The following is a 15,126-nucleotide window of genomic DNA, read 5'->3' as shown; positions in this document are numbered from 1 at the left end:
ATCACAACCCTCTCCCCGCATTGCAGGCATCAGCATACAACGGTCAATTTTCCTAAGTAGTAATAGTAAACAAGTTTCCAAAATGTTAAATGTTAATTCCTCAAAATCATCTCGGAATAAAGGACAATCCTTTGGCTTGAATATTTAGTTTTGTGAAAGAGCCACTAAATTGTTCTGATTTCCCTTTTCTCCACCGACATCCCTGGACAGAGCTGCAGACCAGGGAGTGGAAACGGTCAAGACAACCGGGGCTCAGGTCTGATATCTTGGGCTGACGAGGAGACTTGGGGCCACTCCACTTGGGAGGAGGCACTTCCTCAGGGGGCAGCTCCTGTCTTCCGCTTCTTATCGAGCCGGTCGCCCGCCGCAGGGCCCGCTTCCGCTCCTTCCACGTGCTGGCCTGTGCCCGCTACTCGGAGGGCCGGCCTCCGCGAAGAGCCTTGCCGACAGGGGTATACGACCCCGCACGCACCGGGGCCACTGCTCCGGCGACCCAGCCTGGGACGCGCCCACAGGGCCAACACTGGTAGCCAGAAGAGAAACGCAACATGTGGGCGGGGCCGGGCGCCGGAGGCGGGCCCGCACTTAGCGGCCCACAGCGCTTCCGACTTCTGTGGGAGCCTTTTGTGGGAACTGGGAGGGGGCCCTCGTTACATAAAGGAGACCACGGGGCGGCTCGCTGCAGTCACTTCAGCTCCTTCCACCGCCTCCCCTCCAGTCCCGCTCGGAAGCCCAGCGAGCACCGGCCGGGGCGTGACATCCAGCCGCTAGCCACCGCGGCTGCGCCCGCCGCCTCATCTGCCGAAAGGCTAGTTCTCGGGGTGCATTCGCATCGAGCACCCACCCTTGCAACCCGGCCTTTACCCAGCCTTCCCAACTGGAGGAAAGGGCCGCCGGTAGGGAAGAACAGGAGGGGCCCGCGCGCTGGGGCGGCCTCCCATTGGCTCCTCTCTCTCTGCCCTCCGTCCCGATTGGCCGCGGGTCGAGCGCACGGGCCGTGCACGCTGCCCCGCGCCGCGCGACGTTGGACTGGGGGTGGGTGGTGGTGCAGCCAATGGGAGCGGCCTGCGGGGCGGGGCTCCCGGCGCTGGGTCTCTGGGCTAGGGCGAACTGGTAAACAGAGCCGGAGCGCGTGCCAGGTGCCAACGCTACGGCGAGCGCGCGGGGGCTGCGCGAAGGTGACCGCGGATCCCAGCTTCCTGCAGCCGGGTAAGGCTGCCGCCCACCGCGTGCCCTGGGCGCCGTCTGCCTGCGGCCAGAGCTGCGCTCACCACCCGCTTGGGCCCTTCTTGTATCCTCAAGTAACAGCGCGGCTTCCCCTTTGCGAGTTTCATTTGCCCCAAGCTCCGGGCCGCGGCGCGTTGGGCGCCCTGCGGCTGTCTCCTACCCCCGTGCCCACCTTAGCCCATACGTGTCTCGGGGAGGGGCCGAGGGCCGCGTGCTGGAGCCATGGGTCCCCGGAACGCGCCGAGCAGCCCCGGTGACCTGATGCCTTGTCTCTTGGTCGCCAGTACTGCTTTCCTGCCTCGCTTTCTCATGATAATATTTCTCTTCACGCCTAGACCCCTTTGCACTGTCTCAGGGGCGCTAACTGCCCCTGGCCCCAGGTTTGTGTCAGGACTTTGACTCCCTTGACCCGAGCCAGCTGTTGGGTTCCACAGTTGGGGGTTTTGGGTGAACTTGGGAAAGAGGACCCTTCTTGGTCCTTTCCTCCGTTGGCTTTTCTTTGGCCCCTCCTCCTACTTTTCCAAACGCTGGGGGTCTTGTGAATGGTTTGGGCTTAATTGCCTAAACTCGTGCCTTTGCCCAGTCTCTGCCCCTCTGCCAAACCCAGGCCAGTTCTCCCACGTGCCTTGTGGGATGGAAAATGCTGCGGGGGCAGGCCTGGATGCTGGAGCTCTCCATTTGGATGACAGGTGCCAGTCCTCTGAAGGGTGAGAGACTTACGTGCAGCCTCTCATCCAGGGTAGGGCCTGCAGCCCATTGGAAAACTTGTCCATGCTCACTTGCGCCTTGGGTGTGCGTGACAGAAGACTGAAGAGCTGGGCCTGCCAGGTCTAACTTGTTGCCAAAGGATTTGAGCATGCCTGATGCCAGCCTGCCAATTGTCATGCTGTGCATGGGTGGGTCACGCTGGCAGGAGGGCCCTTCTCCGGAGAAGAAGCAAAGGGGGGGCTGGTGGTTCTCAGGACCAGCATCTTTAAGACTGGTGATGTCTTTGGGCATTTTCAACTTTGCAAATAATGCAGACAAGGCAGGGTTAGGATTTTGGGCCTGACCTTGGGCAACTCAAAGGAAAAGTGAACTAAGGTGCTTTGAGCACTTAACGTGTGTGTCACATAAGACAGGGTTTCTCAACCTTCAGCAACATCCCTGGCCTCTATCCATTAGATGCTAGTAGCACTCCCCCCCCCCCCGACACACACACACACACACACACACACACACACACACACTATTTGTGACAACCAAAAATGTCTCCAGACATTGCCACATGTCTCCTAGAGGACAAAAGCAACCTTGGTTGAGAACCACTGAGGTAAAACCGTAAAAAGAGTCTTCCCATGCTGCCAGAGGCCCCCTAGGACCTGTCCATGACTGGCTGAGAGGTTTATGTAAAGGGTAGCATCTCTGTCCTAAACCAATGATAGAAGCCCTGTAGGTTGGGCTTTAATGGAGTCCCCCACTCTGCACCTGGGGGGATAGGAGTGAGATAGGAGGTAGAAACCCATGGTCATTTGCTGTGCCTGCTGGGTGCATGGCAGTGACTGGCTGGGTCCAGAGTACAAAAGAAGTGGGAGACTTGTGGTTTCTGTCTTTGGGGACTTTGCAAGACTGTGGGAGATATACATATGAAATAACCATGGGGCAGTTTTTAAATAGTGAGCAAACAAGTTTATGCTGTCTGAATGCTGGCAGAAAGGCCAATTCAGTTATCCATAAGTGGCTTTTCCAAGGTGATGCTTTGCTCATCCTTACTGGTTTGCTGAGACATGTCTTATGATGTGGGAGGGTGCCAGGCCTGTGTCTGCAGAGAGTAAGTGTGTGGCTGCATTTCAGACATATATGTGGGGGTATGTACATGTGCCGTGTACTCCTCCAAGAGAGAGGCTACCCAGGAGTGCAGAATGGACACGTGTACAATTTGTACAGTTCTTTTACAGTTGATTGAAGCATCAGAGACAGTGAGCCATTTCTTTTTGTGCAGGGAAAGACACTACTTCTGAGTCTAGATTTTGCCTTCACTGTAACCCAGAATTTATGCCCCAAACCTCAAAGTCCCAAACTGGTGGGGACGCAGAAAAGTGAAGAATGGTGATTATTGTACAGGGCAAGGAAAAACATCTGAAACCCCTACCATGAATTTGTTTTTCTTGTTGTTAATTGATCCTATGGGGATGTATCAGGATTTTCCCATAACATTCCTTGGTTAGTTAGGGTGTCTTTTGGGTGCCCTTTCTTGCCTATAGAAAAGCATCTGGACAGGGAGGTCACTTCTCTTTTCTCGGAAAGAAGTTTAGAGGAGCGTATTATTGGGAAGCTCCAAACTTGGCACGATGATTTTCCATCAAGAGCCGTGGGCACTGAGTCATTATCTTTGTTAGTTGAAACAAGAGCTGTGCGCAAAATTAGACAGGAATATTTAGAGAGTTGTCTTGATCTGACAGTGGCATCTGGAAATAGTTCCAGCATTCTTGCTAAACAACAGCCAGGAACCTGGGAGAGCCAGTAGAAAGAAGAGCCAGTGGGAGAGGGGGAGTGTGAGGGCCCTGCTCCTTGAGGAGTTGCACCTGTTGGGGGGATGGGGTCTGCTGACTCTGAGGCAGACCCTGATGTGTCTGGGTGGGCTGCTCCCCACACTTTTCAAACCCAAGTGAGTATCCACTGGTCTGTCCACAAGCATGTTTGTTGTGGGGTTACAGGCTCCTGAGCCCTTGACCTTTTGCTTTGAGGTCAGGGGCCCACGGAATATCTAACATTGGAAATGACCCTGAAAAATCTCTTTTTATTCTTCATACTTGGGTGTGCTTTATTTTTACTCTGTGCATGTAGAGAAGGATTCATGAGAAAGCTGAGTGTTTTTCACTCACCTTGCCCTTTCAGGGTATTGTAGGTTCTGTTGTAGTGAATAGTGACGGAGTCCTCGACTTGCTTTTTAAAATATCCCATTTCCATCTGGGCTGAGGGAGAGGGGCTGCACTTGGTAGAAACCTGGAAAATCCCTGTGTGCTCTAAGGGTTGGTGCTTCTCCACATCCTGCCCTGAAGAAAAGCCCACTCTAGAATTGTGGGTTATTCACTCCTTGAACAAATATTGATTGATTGTCTGCCTCGAGCGTGACATTGGAAATATAAAAGTGAACAATTCCTTGGTTCCCGGACCTCAGGGAATTGTCATAAGGGGTGTGCAGATACCACCTAAACACCCTCAGTGTGGTTTGGACTCGGGGTCTAGATCAGACCACTTCTGGCTGGTGGAAACGGCAAGGCGCTTGGAGGAGAAGGCATGTTAGCTGGGACTCTGAGAATGAGCAGGATGTCAGCAGGAGGAGGCGGGAGTTTGGAGGGGTGAGGGGCCAGTGCTTCCCAGACGCTCTGTGCTGAAGGCCAGGTTTTATTTTTTTCCCAGTTTGTTGCAGACCAGTGCTTTTGCAAAACACAGTAAACATGTCCTGACAGTGCTAAATTGCTGTGAAGGTTTCTGAGCGCTTGCTCCTGTTATCTCATCGAGGATGACAATATGAGTCCAAGGACCATTCTTTGAGTAGCATTGGTCCAGGCAGTGGGCCCTTTGAGTAGAGGCATTGGGTGGGTGAGTGCCTGGTAGGGGTGAGTGCAGTCTGGCCGGAGGGTGGGGAGTGGGAGGGGAGCAGTGGGAGGCTGGGCTAGGGAGCAGATTGGGGTGAGTCCCCCACCCCACTTCCTGTTGAAGCAGCTTGTGTGATCTGCCCTTAGGAGTTCAGGATAGTCTGATCAGCATTGCTGCCACTTGTGCTTCCGTAGGGTCGGGGGGCCAGTGGGGCTTTGGCATAGGGCTCCTGGTAATTTTCAGCTGACAGTTCAGTTCAGGCCAGAAAGGGTTCCCTGGGCGCCCACAACTCAGCTGCAGCCTAGGGGGCTCTGACAGAGAGGGAGGCGGCTCCCTGCCCTGGCATGCGCACAGTGGACGTGGGTACCTGTGGGTACTGGCAGACTGTGCAGGACCTAGGGCGGGTGCAGTCCTCTGCTGTGGGAACCCAGGGCGCACCGGTGCTGGTTCTGCTGGAAAAGGGCCGGGAAACTGCCTTCCTGTGCTGGGAGGTCTAGGAGCTAGGGCCTGAAGGACGAACAGGTTTCCATGGGAGAGAAGGATCCGAAGCTGACGCCTGAGCAGGGAGGGGCAAAGGTGGGCGCTGCTGTGGGGAGGAGAGGGGAGGGCACTCAGGCAGGCAGGCTGTGCAGAATGGGTCTTGGAATGGGTCACTTTGAGGGGTCAGGTGGATGGGGAGGGAGACCCGTGAGGCGGCCTGTGAGAAGTGAGGGCGGCCTGAGTCCCAGGTGGCGGGTAGTGGGGAGGTGGAATGAAGGCGTAGATTCAAGAGATTATAAATCTGTGCAGGTGGAATCTCTAGACTAAGTTACTGCTCGGCCACTGGGCTGAGATTTCTAGTGGCAGGAGGGGTGGGGACTGTTTGGGGTGGATGGTGGTGTCACTGCTGAAAACAGAGGGGGCAGAGCTGGGCTGGCGGCAGGAAGATGGTGATGTTAGTTTTAGACGGGAAGGGGTTGAGGTGCCTGCGGGACTTTTTTCCTATCCTTTTTTATTAAGGTATAATTTGCATATAGTAAATTCACACTTTCTAGTGTGCGGTTGTGCAGTTTGACAGATGCATATAGTCATGTAACCATTACCACAGTCAAGGTCCAGAACGGTTCCGTCCTCCCCGCCCCCCGGGTTCCCTGTGCCCCTTCATTGGTGCTGGTGGGACTTGGAGGGAGAGACGTGGCGTGTGTATAACTGGATTTGTTCTAGAATTGGGCCAGTGGTTGAGATGGCCTGCCCGGCCTGGGAATGGGATGCACGGTCCTGGGGGAGCCTCCAGCCCATGGGGAGGCTGAAGCAGCCCAGGGGACAGCGTAGAGACCAGGGAGGATGGCGCTGGGGACCAGGCCTGGGGACTCCTGTGGACGTGGAGGGGGAAGAGGAGCTGGTGAGGGAGGTTGAGACGAGGGGCCGGGTGAGCCATGGGAACCCAGGAGAGGATTTCAGGGGAGAGGGTGGGACCCGCGGGAAAGGCTGAGGAGGGTGGTGCTGACTCAGGTGGATGGAGCCATCGGGTGACCGTTGTGAGTGCCACAGAGGGAGAGCTCGGGGTCGGGGCCCGGCAGCCTGTGCTGAGAGAGAAGGGAAGGCAGGGTTGGCCGGGATGAGGCTGAAGGAGAAGCAGAGTCAGCGGGAGGTTTTTCAGTATTTGGTGCTTGAAAGCCGAGAGCGGCGTTTGTGGGCTTGAGGGGGAAAGCTTTTGCGGAAGGAGACATTGAAGGCAAAATTAAAAATAGGTCAGGGGCAAAGTCCTAGAGGAGGAGGGAGAGGGAGGAGGGGAACGGCCAGTGCGGGGAGGAGATAGGATGGGAGGAGAGGCGGCGGGAGGGCTGAGACCCGGACCGAGGGTTGAGGGTGAGCACATCTGATTGCCTCTGTTTTGAGGAAACAGGAGGTCAGTTGCAGTGAGTGAGGCCCTCTGCTTGATGTGAGAGGGGGAGACTGGGCTGGGGGTGGCGCTTGAAGGGGACCGGGGCTCCTGCCAGCCTCTGAGGAGGGTGTGTGCGTGTGTGTGTGTGTGTGTGTAACGGGGCAGGGTGGGTTTCCTGGCCGTCTGAGAAGGGGCGCGCTCCCTGCCCCGCCCACTGGATTTTCCCAGAGGTGTTTGCTGAGAGAAGCCGCGTGGTCCCCACCTCACCACCCCCGAGAAGCAGGTCTGCCCCTCCTCACTTGCTATTTCCATAGAACGTCTAGAAGGGTTAGTACTCAGATTCTTTTGTGTATGATTCTTTCTAGAACCTGTTAAATCCCAATTTTCAGCACAGCCCTGTGTCAACCTTCTATGCTCAGGGTAAACGGCCGTGTCCTAATCTCTGGGAACTGGAAATCATCTAGGTCAATCGCCTTGTTTTACACATAAGGAAACGAGGAAACTCAGGCCCAAGGGAGAGCGGGTGTGCTCAGGGTCACATGTGGCTGGTGCCCAGGGTGGGCCTGGAACCCGGGCCTAGCTGGCCACCCTCCTCCATCAGCCTCATCGTAGTACCCTTGTTGTCTGGGAACCGGAGGGCCTGACGGCAGTGATTCTGCAGTCTGCTGGGCGGGATGGGAGGTCCTGGGGTCTGTTCACACATCCGGAACTGTTACATTAAATCCAGATCCTGGGGTCAAGCCAGTGTTTGCTTTCTGCCTGGCACGTTTTCTCTGCGTTTGGCCCGGGTCCTGGCTCAGGGGAGGGTGAAGGTAAGAATAGGTTGCCCTGTGACCTGCAGGTGGTTACTGTTTGACAGGTGCTGGAGCAAACATCTCATCTGTCTGAGATCAAAAAAGCAGTTTGTGGCTCTTGCCCCCTAATGTGTTTACAGCCAGCATTTGGTAAAGCAAGGGCTGGGCACCACGTACAGGTCAGGCCTGCTGTGCCCCTGTTCCAGCCTGCGTGAGCTCACTGTCAGCCAGGCCTGCTGTCTTTTGTCCCTCTTCCCTCTCACTCTTCTTCTAAGCAAGGAGTGGGACCGAGCAGAGGACGCAGTAGACGGGCCGCATCCTGGGTGTGCTGCCACCCCTCCCTCCCAGTGTCTGTGTGCGCATGTGAGCAGGCTCCGGGCCCCTGTGGACGTCGTTCTTCCTCCATTCTCCCTCTTCTGCCCTCACCCCATTTAACACAGGGTGCCGCTGCCGCTGTGTCCATGGCGCTGGCTGGTGGCGGTTTCAGGGTGATTGGTGACAGAAAGAGCGTTTCCCAGATGCTTAGCATCCCTGGTGTCTCTTGGGTTCTGGGTTCTAGAAGAAGGAGCTTGAGAAGCTGGGGAGCCCCTGGGCGCCCGTGGGTATTAAACTCCTGGTATGGACATGGTACAGCACCAACCCTCAAGGGGAGTATAGGTCTGGGTAAGAGATCCCCTCTCCAGGAGCGCACCATGCAGCCTGGGAGACGGGACAGGTACGCAAAGAGTCATATAGGGCATGGCAAGGTGACCTTAGGCCATTAAGAGATGAGGGACGTTAGAGGACAAGAGGTGACTTTAGGATGGGGGGCAGACACTATGGAGCGTCTAACATTCCATCAGGATGGGTAGGATTTTGGCAGAGGAAAGGGTGTCCCAGGGGAGGAGGTGGGAGCAGCACGTGGAAGTAGGAAAGTGTGTGTGTGTGTGTGTGTGTGTGTGTGTGTGTGTGTTTTGGGGCATGAGCCATTCTGCCTGAAGCGCTGGTGTGGGGTGGAGACAGTAGGAAATAAAAGCTGGAAAGATGTCTTGGGGTCCACAGTGAAGGGCCTTGAAGGCCAGGCCTGGGCCCACGGCCTTAGTTCTGCCGGCAAAGGAGAGTGGAGGTCAGTGAGGAGACAGTCGCCTCTTCCTCTGTCCATCCTTTTCTCATTTCTCTTCCTGAGTATTGTTGTCTGTCTAGGGTCGTCCCTCGTAGGGTTAACTCACTGGTCTTAAAAACTATTGGGGTTTTGTGTACGCTTGTAGTGCCAGAGGGTTGCACGGGCCCTCGGTGGCAGGACCCGTTAATTTAATGTCTGCACCAGTGACGTGCACAGGTGTCCGTGCCTGGCCTGTGTGTGGTGTTTGGGGGTGCTGCTGGTGGAGCATGGTTCCGGGAGTCAGCGTGGCAGGGCTGGGGGCCACGTACCCAACAGCTCCTTCCGGAGGTGCACGCCCAGAGTGGACTCAGCGTGGGGCTCCTGCCTCTTTCTCCCACTTAGGTCTGAGACAGAACTGGCATGGGATCGCTGGTGCTGAGAGGCCTAACACTCTCAACCTGGTAGCTGAGGAGCTTTCCAGAAAGGGAGTTTGGCCAGGTGGCCTTTGAGAGCCCAGCCAGCTCCTGGATTTTTATGACTTACAATTTTCTGCAACCAGGGCATGAACCTTGCCGTGTTTCCAGGAGAGTGACTTTTTTTTTTTTTTTTTTAAGGCATTTCTTTTTTTTTTTTTTTTTTTTAAATTAATTTATTTTATTTATTTATTTTTGGCTGTGTTGGGTCTTCGTTGCGGTGTGCGGGCTTCTCTTATTGCGGAGCACGGGCTCTAGGCGCACAGACTTCAGTAGTTGTGGCACGCAGGCTCAGTAGTTGTGGCTTACGGGCCTAGTTGCTCCGCGGCATGTGGGATCTTCCCGGACCAGGGCTCATACCCGTGTCCCCTGCATTGGCAGGCAGATTCTCAACCACTGCGCCACCAGGGAAGCCCCCAGGAGAGTGACTATTGATTTAAAAACATGTTACTGACCTGGGGTCAGGTTTCTTACCTGCTCACTTCCTAGGCTGCAGGAGGAAAGGACTTGAGCCTGGAGTCAGACAGGCATGGATAGGCCAGCCCCTGACAGCGTTGGGACTTAGAGGAGATTTCTTTACCTTGCGGAGCTGAGTCTCATCAGCAAATGGAGACAGTAATACCTCACAGGGTTGCTGTAGGATTAGGAGTAATAAAAAGTGATACACACAGAAGGGGAGTAATAACTGGTAGCTGTTCTTGTTATTAATACTATTTCACTGAAATCTTTAATCCAAAGTGAAAGTGTTTTGAAAGATTAAGAATGTAAGAACTGATGAGGAGCATTTTGCGGGGTGCAGGCTCTTACTTGGATGTTGCGGTACCCCAGGCTGTGCACAGTGCCTGGCATGTAATGTAAGTGCTCCATAATGGTTTCAGTGTTGAACCGAGCCTGGGAAAGAGGCTGGTAGACGAATGGGGCATACTTATACTAAAAGCAGGCAGGACTCTGTCATCAGAACAAGAATGTGTCTTGAGCTGCCCATGGGATATGCCAGAACCTACCACAGCACCTGGCACTTAGCTGGCACTCAGTACCACTTGTGGAGTGACTAAACTAAGGTATTTTAGATGAATGATCTGGAAATTATTCTAGAATATCGCCCCTCTTCCCAACACAATGATGTATCTTTTAAAAATAGCCACTGCATTAGTTTCCTATTGCTGCTATAACAAATTACCACAAATTCAATGACTTAAAACACCACAAATTTATTATTTTACAGTTCTGGAAGTCAGAAGTCTGAAATGGGTATCACCTGGCTAAAATCAAGGAGTCAGCAGGGCAGATTCTCTCCGGAGGCTCAAGGGCAGAGCCCCTCCCCTTGCCTTTCCAGCCTCTCGGGGCTGCTTGCATCCCTTGGCCGTGGTTCCTTCCTCACAACTGCATCACTCCAACCTCTGCCTTTCTCACATCTCCCTCTTCTGACTCAGATCCTCCTGCCTCTCTCTCTCTCTCATAAAGACCCTTGATTACATTGGGCCCAGGTGGATAATCCCCCCATCTCAAGATCTGTAACGTGATCACACTTTCAGCAGTCCCTTTTGTTGCCACATAAGAGAACATAGTCACAGGTTCTGGGGATTAGGGTGTGAACATCTCTGGGGGGCCATCAGTCAGCCTCCCAAAGCCACCCACAGTATTTTGGCCAGATTTAAACACAACCCCTTAAATATCTGATTTTAGTTTAAGATAAACTCCTCAACTACAGCTCCAGGGTTCCCCACCAGGGTTCTTATTCACCTACCTGTGTGACAGTGCAGATGACACTTGTATTTGTGTGGTCAGGGTCCGTCTGTGTGTGGAGGTAGGTGGGGAAAGAGTCAGAGGTGTGTGAGATGTGAGCCTCCCCACAAGGGGCTTATTATTGGAAAGACTTGTGTGTGCCAAAGATAACTTACAAAACGGGGCAGAATCTGACCAGCACTGGAAAATTTACATCAGCTGATGGGAAGACAAAATCATAAGCGCCAAGAGTAAATTAGGGCCTGATTAGAAATGTGTCCTTGAATATGTATGACATGTTCATACATTTCAAAGTACTTCTGCCTCTCTTATTTAGATTGGACATAATAAGAACTTATGCTGTCGTAATATCCAGGTGAGGAGACAGATTATAGGAAACAGGTTCCGGGACACGCCTGGAGTGGCCTGGCTGGGCGGAGCAGAGCTGATGCACAGGCCCGGAGGCTGGCCTCATTCAGTTTTAGAAGTGCAGGGATGAAGGGCTTGGTGTGAGAGGGAAGGAATTGGAGCAGCGCTTACATGGCACAGGTGTAAGTGGAGGCTGGACGGGAGGCCTGGGTCCTGACTTCGGCCTCCAACCTCAGGCTTAGGAGTTTGGAGCTTATTCTGTAGAAAGCTACGAGCCGTTTGAGCCAGGGGTTAACATGATGAAAATGGATTTGGAGAAGGTTAATCTGGCAGCAGATGGGCTGTTGCTTGGAGACAGGGAACTTGTGGGGGTCAGAGGGGTTCCCCAGCACTGTCGAAAGCCTGTGCTTACCTGGCGAAAGCCTCCTGTGCTATTATCTCCTCTGAGAGTGGTATTGACCATGGTGAGGATTACCAGCGGTATTTATGTCCTGGCTGTCCTAGGCACTCCGAGCAGGCCGCCAGCACACCAGACCACCTCTCCTGAATGATGCCTCACACCACAGCTGAATAAGCCTCCCTGGCCCCCGAGAGAGGGCGACTCTGCCCTCCCCGAGTCAGATCTGGTACTGTACCCAGCCCGGGTGCTGGGGGTGTAAATCAGTAAGAGGGTTGTCCACACTGGTCTCATTTGTGCTCCCTCTGGTCTCACCAAGTCTGAGTGACTTGGTGAGTCCTTCCAGAGTGTCCGTGTGGTCTTAATAATAATCATGTCGGCTAATGGTTTTGAGCACCTACTGTGTGCCAGGCACTTGGGGTCCTAAGTACTGTTATATGGATTATCTAACCCACTCCTCTTGAGAACAGATGAGGGAAACTGAGTTGCAAAGATGAGCTTAAATGACTACTTAGGTCAGCAGCAGAGTCAGGATTTGAACCTGGGACGCCCAACTCCAGAGCATCTTGACGGCTTCATCAGTATCATTTCCTGAACGAAATCTTTTTTAATGTTTTAAGCAGAAAACTTTGGTGGGTTTTTGGTCAGAAAATGAAATTGCCCTCAGGACCCCGTGCTTGGCAGGTTGGTATTTGTAATCAGTTACGTTTGCTCCCCAGTGGGAGGAAAGACCACCTGGGACCCTCTGTGCTACTCACCTGTGCTTTGGATTCCCGGGCCCGTGCAGGTTCATACACAGCGTTGGGTTTCTCTCTGGATTATCATTAGAGGCTGGAACTTCTCCTTCTGCTGCTTTATTATCTCCCCCTCCCTGGCCCCAGCCCATTGCCCACCTTGGGGCAACACACCAGGGAATCCTAAGAATGTCTTCTTCTTCTTTTTTTTTTTTTTTAATAAATCTATTTATTTATTTATTTATTTTTGGCTGAGTTGGGTCTTTGTTGCTACACACGGGCTTTCTCTAGTTGCGACGAGCGGGGGCTACCCCGCTACTCTTCGTTGCGGTGCGCAGGCTTCTCATTGTGGTGGCTTCTCTTGATGCAGAGCACTGGCTCTAGAGGCGCGTGGGCTCAGTAGTTGTGGCACACGGGCTTAGTTGCTCCGCAGCATGTGGAGTCTTCCCGGGCCAGGGCTCGAACCCGTGTCCCCTGCATTGGCAGGCGGATTCTTAATCACTGCGCCACCAGGGAAGCCCCTAAGAATGTCTTCTTAATCACCCATTGGGTGGAGAATGGAGGCTTGCAGTCTAGGACATCAAAACACACTCTTACTTGTTTTCTCCTTTTATCTGTTAAATGGTTGCCTGGCTCCTGAGCCATGATAGATTCGAGTTCTAGCTCTACTTGTTATTTGTTGTGTGACTTTGGGCAAGTTTAGTTAACCTCTCTGTGCCTTAGTTCCTTCATCTGTAAAATGGGCAAAATAATAGTACTTACCTGTTAAAAATGAGTGAGGTGATACACATAGAACACTTAGCACACAGCCTGGCATATAATAAACTCCCAGTAAATAATAGCTAAATATAGTTATCATCACATTGTGCTGGTTTTCTGCTTCTCACAGAATAAAAATGTTTGGGGAACTGGTGAAATTCATTGGAGGAGAATGTCAGAGTGCCTGCTATTCAACAAGCTCTTGAGTGTGTTGGCATAAGAGTGTATACTTTTTAAATGGTTCCAAGAAAAATCCCAATAGTCCAGAAATGGCTTTTGGAGGAACATGAAGTCCTTAGCCCAGGAGACAGCTTGAGGCCCAGAAACGAGCTCCTTTCCTTACGGGGCACAATTCCGCTGTGCCACCCAAGGGCTGTGGCTTCAGACCCGTGTGGGGTCTGTGGTGAGCTGCCTGGACCAGGGCAGGAGGCCGCCAGCCCCACAGTAGTGGACATCGTGTCTGCCTGTGTCTCCCCTCCAACTGCCGCCGCTCCCTCCCCCCCCCCGCCCCCCCCCCCCCGCCCCCGCAGAACTCGGCTGCCCTGTTCTGGGTGACCCAGTAAAAGGTGGTCACCACAGAGCCCTCCCTTTGTCCCTAGGGCCTCTGGGTGGTGGGCAGCTCTGTGCCTGGTGAGGTACCCATCTTCTGGGGTCAGGAGCAGAGCTGTAATGGGGGGGTACTCGCCCCAACACCAGCTTTGTTGGGCTGCTCTGATATAACTCTAGTGACCTTTCCAGATTTCCTGGGACAGTTGTGGTTACATTTTACACTGTTGTCCTAGAATAAGGGTCAACAAATTTTCCTTGAAGAGCCAGATAGAAAAAAAAAAAAAAAAAGAGCTGGATAGGAAATATTTTAGGCTTTGTGGGCCATAGTTCTCACTTGCAACTGCTTAAACCGTGCTGTTATAGCTTAGAACCAAATCAAACCAAACCCAAAAACCCCAAACAGCCATAGATAATGCATATGTGAATGAATGAGCTGTTTCCAATACCTAAATGAATGAGCAAGGCTGAGTTCCAGTAAATGCTTATTTACAAAAACAGGCAGCAGGGCTGCATTTGGCCCCATGGTTTGCTGACCCCTGATCTAAAAGGGCACCAGTCATGTTACGGAAAAACCCAAACAAATTTTTTGCCAACCCATACATGTCTTAACTTTTGGTTCAGAAAAATGTGATCGTTGCACTTACTACATTATTCTAAACTAGGATCCTCTTTGGGGGAAAGTACCGTTAATTATTTCTGTCTTTTAACACAGGGGCCAACATTAGACCTGCCTCTGTCAAGTGGTTTTCTCACCACTTTCTGAGAAGGGCAGTTGAGCCTCTTTCCCAAAAGTGGGGCGGCCGTGTTCCACCTTCCTGGTGGCCTGTCAGGGGCAGTTGTTTGCTGATGAAGGACAGTGGCTAAAGGGTGTAGAGAGGTAGTATTTATAGCATTCTGATTTGCTATCTAACCCTCTGCCCATCCCGCCCAGGACAAACGCTTCAGGGATGTGGGATAGTTTCTTTAAATCACACCTTTGTGTGCTTGCTTTTATTTTTTTATTTTAACAACAGATATTTAAGATTATTTTTATATAACTTATTTTCTGTTATAAAAGTAGTACATGTTCTTTGTAGAAAATTTTAGGAAATTAAGTAATAAGAATCTATCACTCTACCACCCAGAGAAAACCAGTGTTCCTGTTTTGCATGCTCTGTTTCTATCATCCGTCTCCCTCCCTCCCTTCTTTCCTCCCTCCCTCCCTCCAAAATAAAGGATAATACTGTTTTGTAACCTGCGTTTCTCCTACATGGGAATATATAGTAAACTTTCTTATTTGTCAATAAATACCTTTCACAGTGTCATTTTAGATGGCTGCATAGCAGTGCATCTAATGGGTGTACCACTATTTATGTAGCCAGTCTTAGACAATGTTGTGATTTACATTCTTGTGGCTGCATTATCACACATCCACTGTTAAGGAAATGCAGTTTGACAGAATTTGGCTGGATGCTTAGAGAACTATCAGGCAGGATGGCCTGGGAAGGAGACAGGGAAAGGGGACTTTAGTGGTAGACATGCAGGTTTGGGGCATTCCAGAGGTGACTTGCAGCTGTGGGGAATAAGTGACCC

General features: G+C 52.4%; 1 protein-coding gene across 3 annotated transcripts in view; it reads left to right on the top strand.

Moving 5' to 3' along the window:
• The first annotated feature begins 880 nt into the window (after positions 1-880).
• Positions 881-15,126, top strand: part of COQ8A (coenzyme Q8A) — a 50,626-nt gene continuing 36,380 nt past the window's right edge. For 2 of the 3 annotated variants that reach the window (XM_068541727.1, XM_068541728.1), the window contains exon 1: positions 1,075-1,209. The gene's annotated coding sequence lies outside the window, so the exon portion shown is untranslated. Of the gene's footprint in view, positions 897-1,074; positions 1,210-15,126 lie in introns of those variants that run through there. The other variant, XM_068541729.1, reaches the window with a different exon arrangement.

Source organism: Eschrichtius robustus, chromosome 3 (genome assembly GCF_028021215.1).
Source record: "Eschrichtius robustus isolate mEscRob2 chromosome 3, mEscRob2.pri, whole genome shotgun sequence".
Classification (NCBI taxonomy): Eukaryota; Metazoa; Chordata; class Mammalia; order Artiodactyla; family Eschrichtiidae; genus Eschrichtius; species Eschrichtius robustus.
The sequence above is the reverse complement of the archived record's forward strand: the minus strand, read 5'-3'. Positions and strand labels throughout refer to the sequence as shown.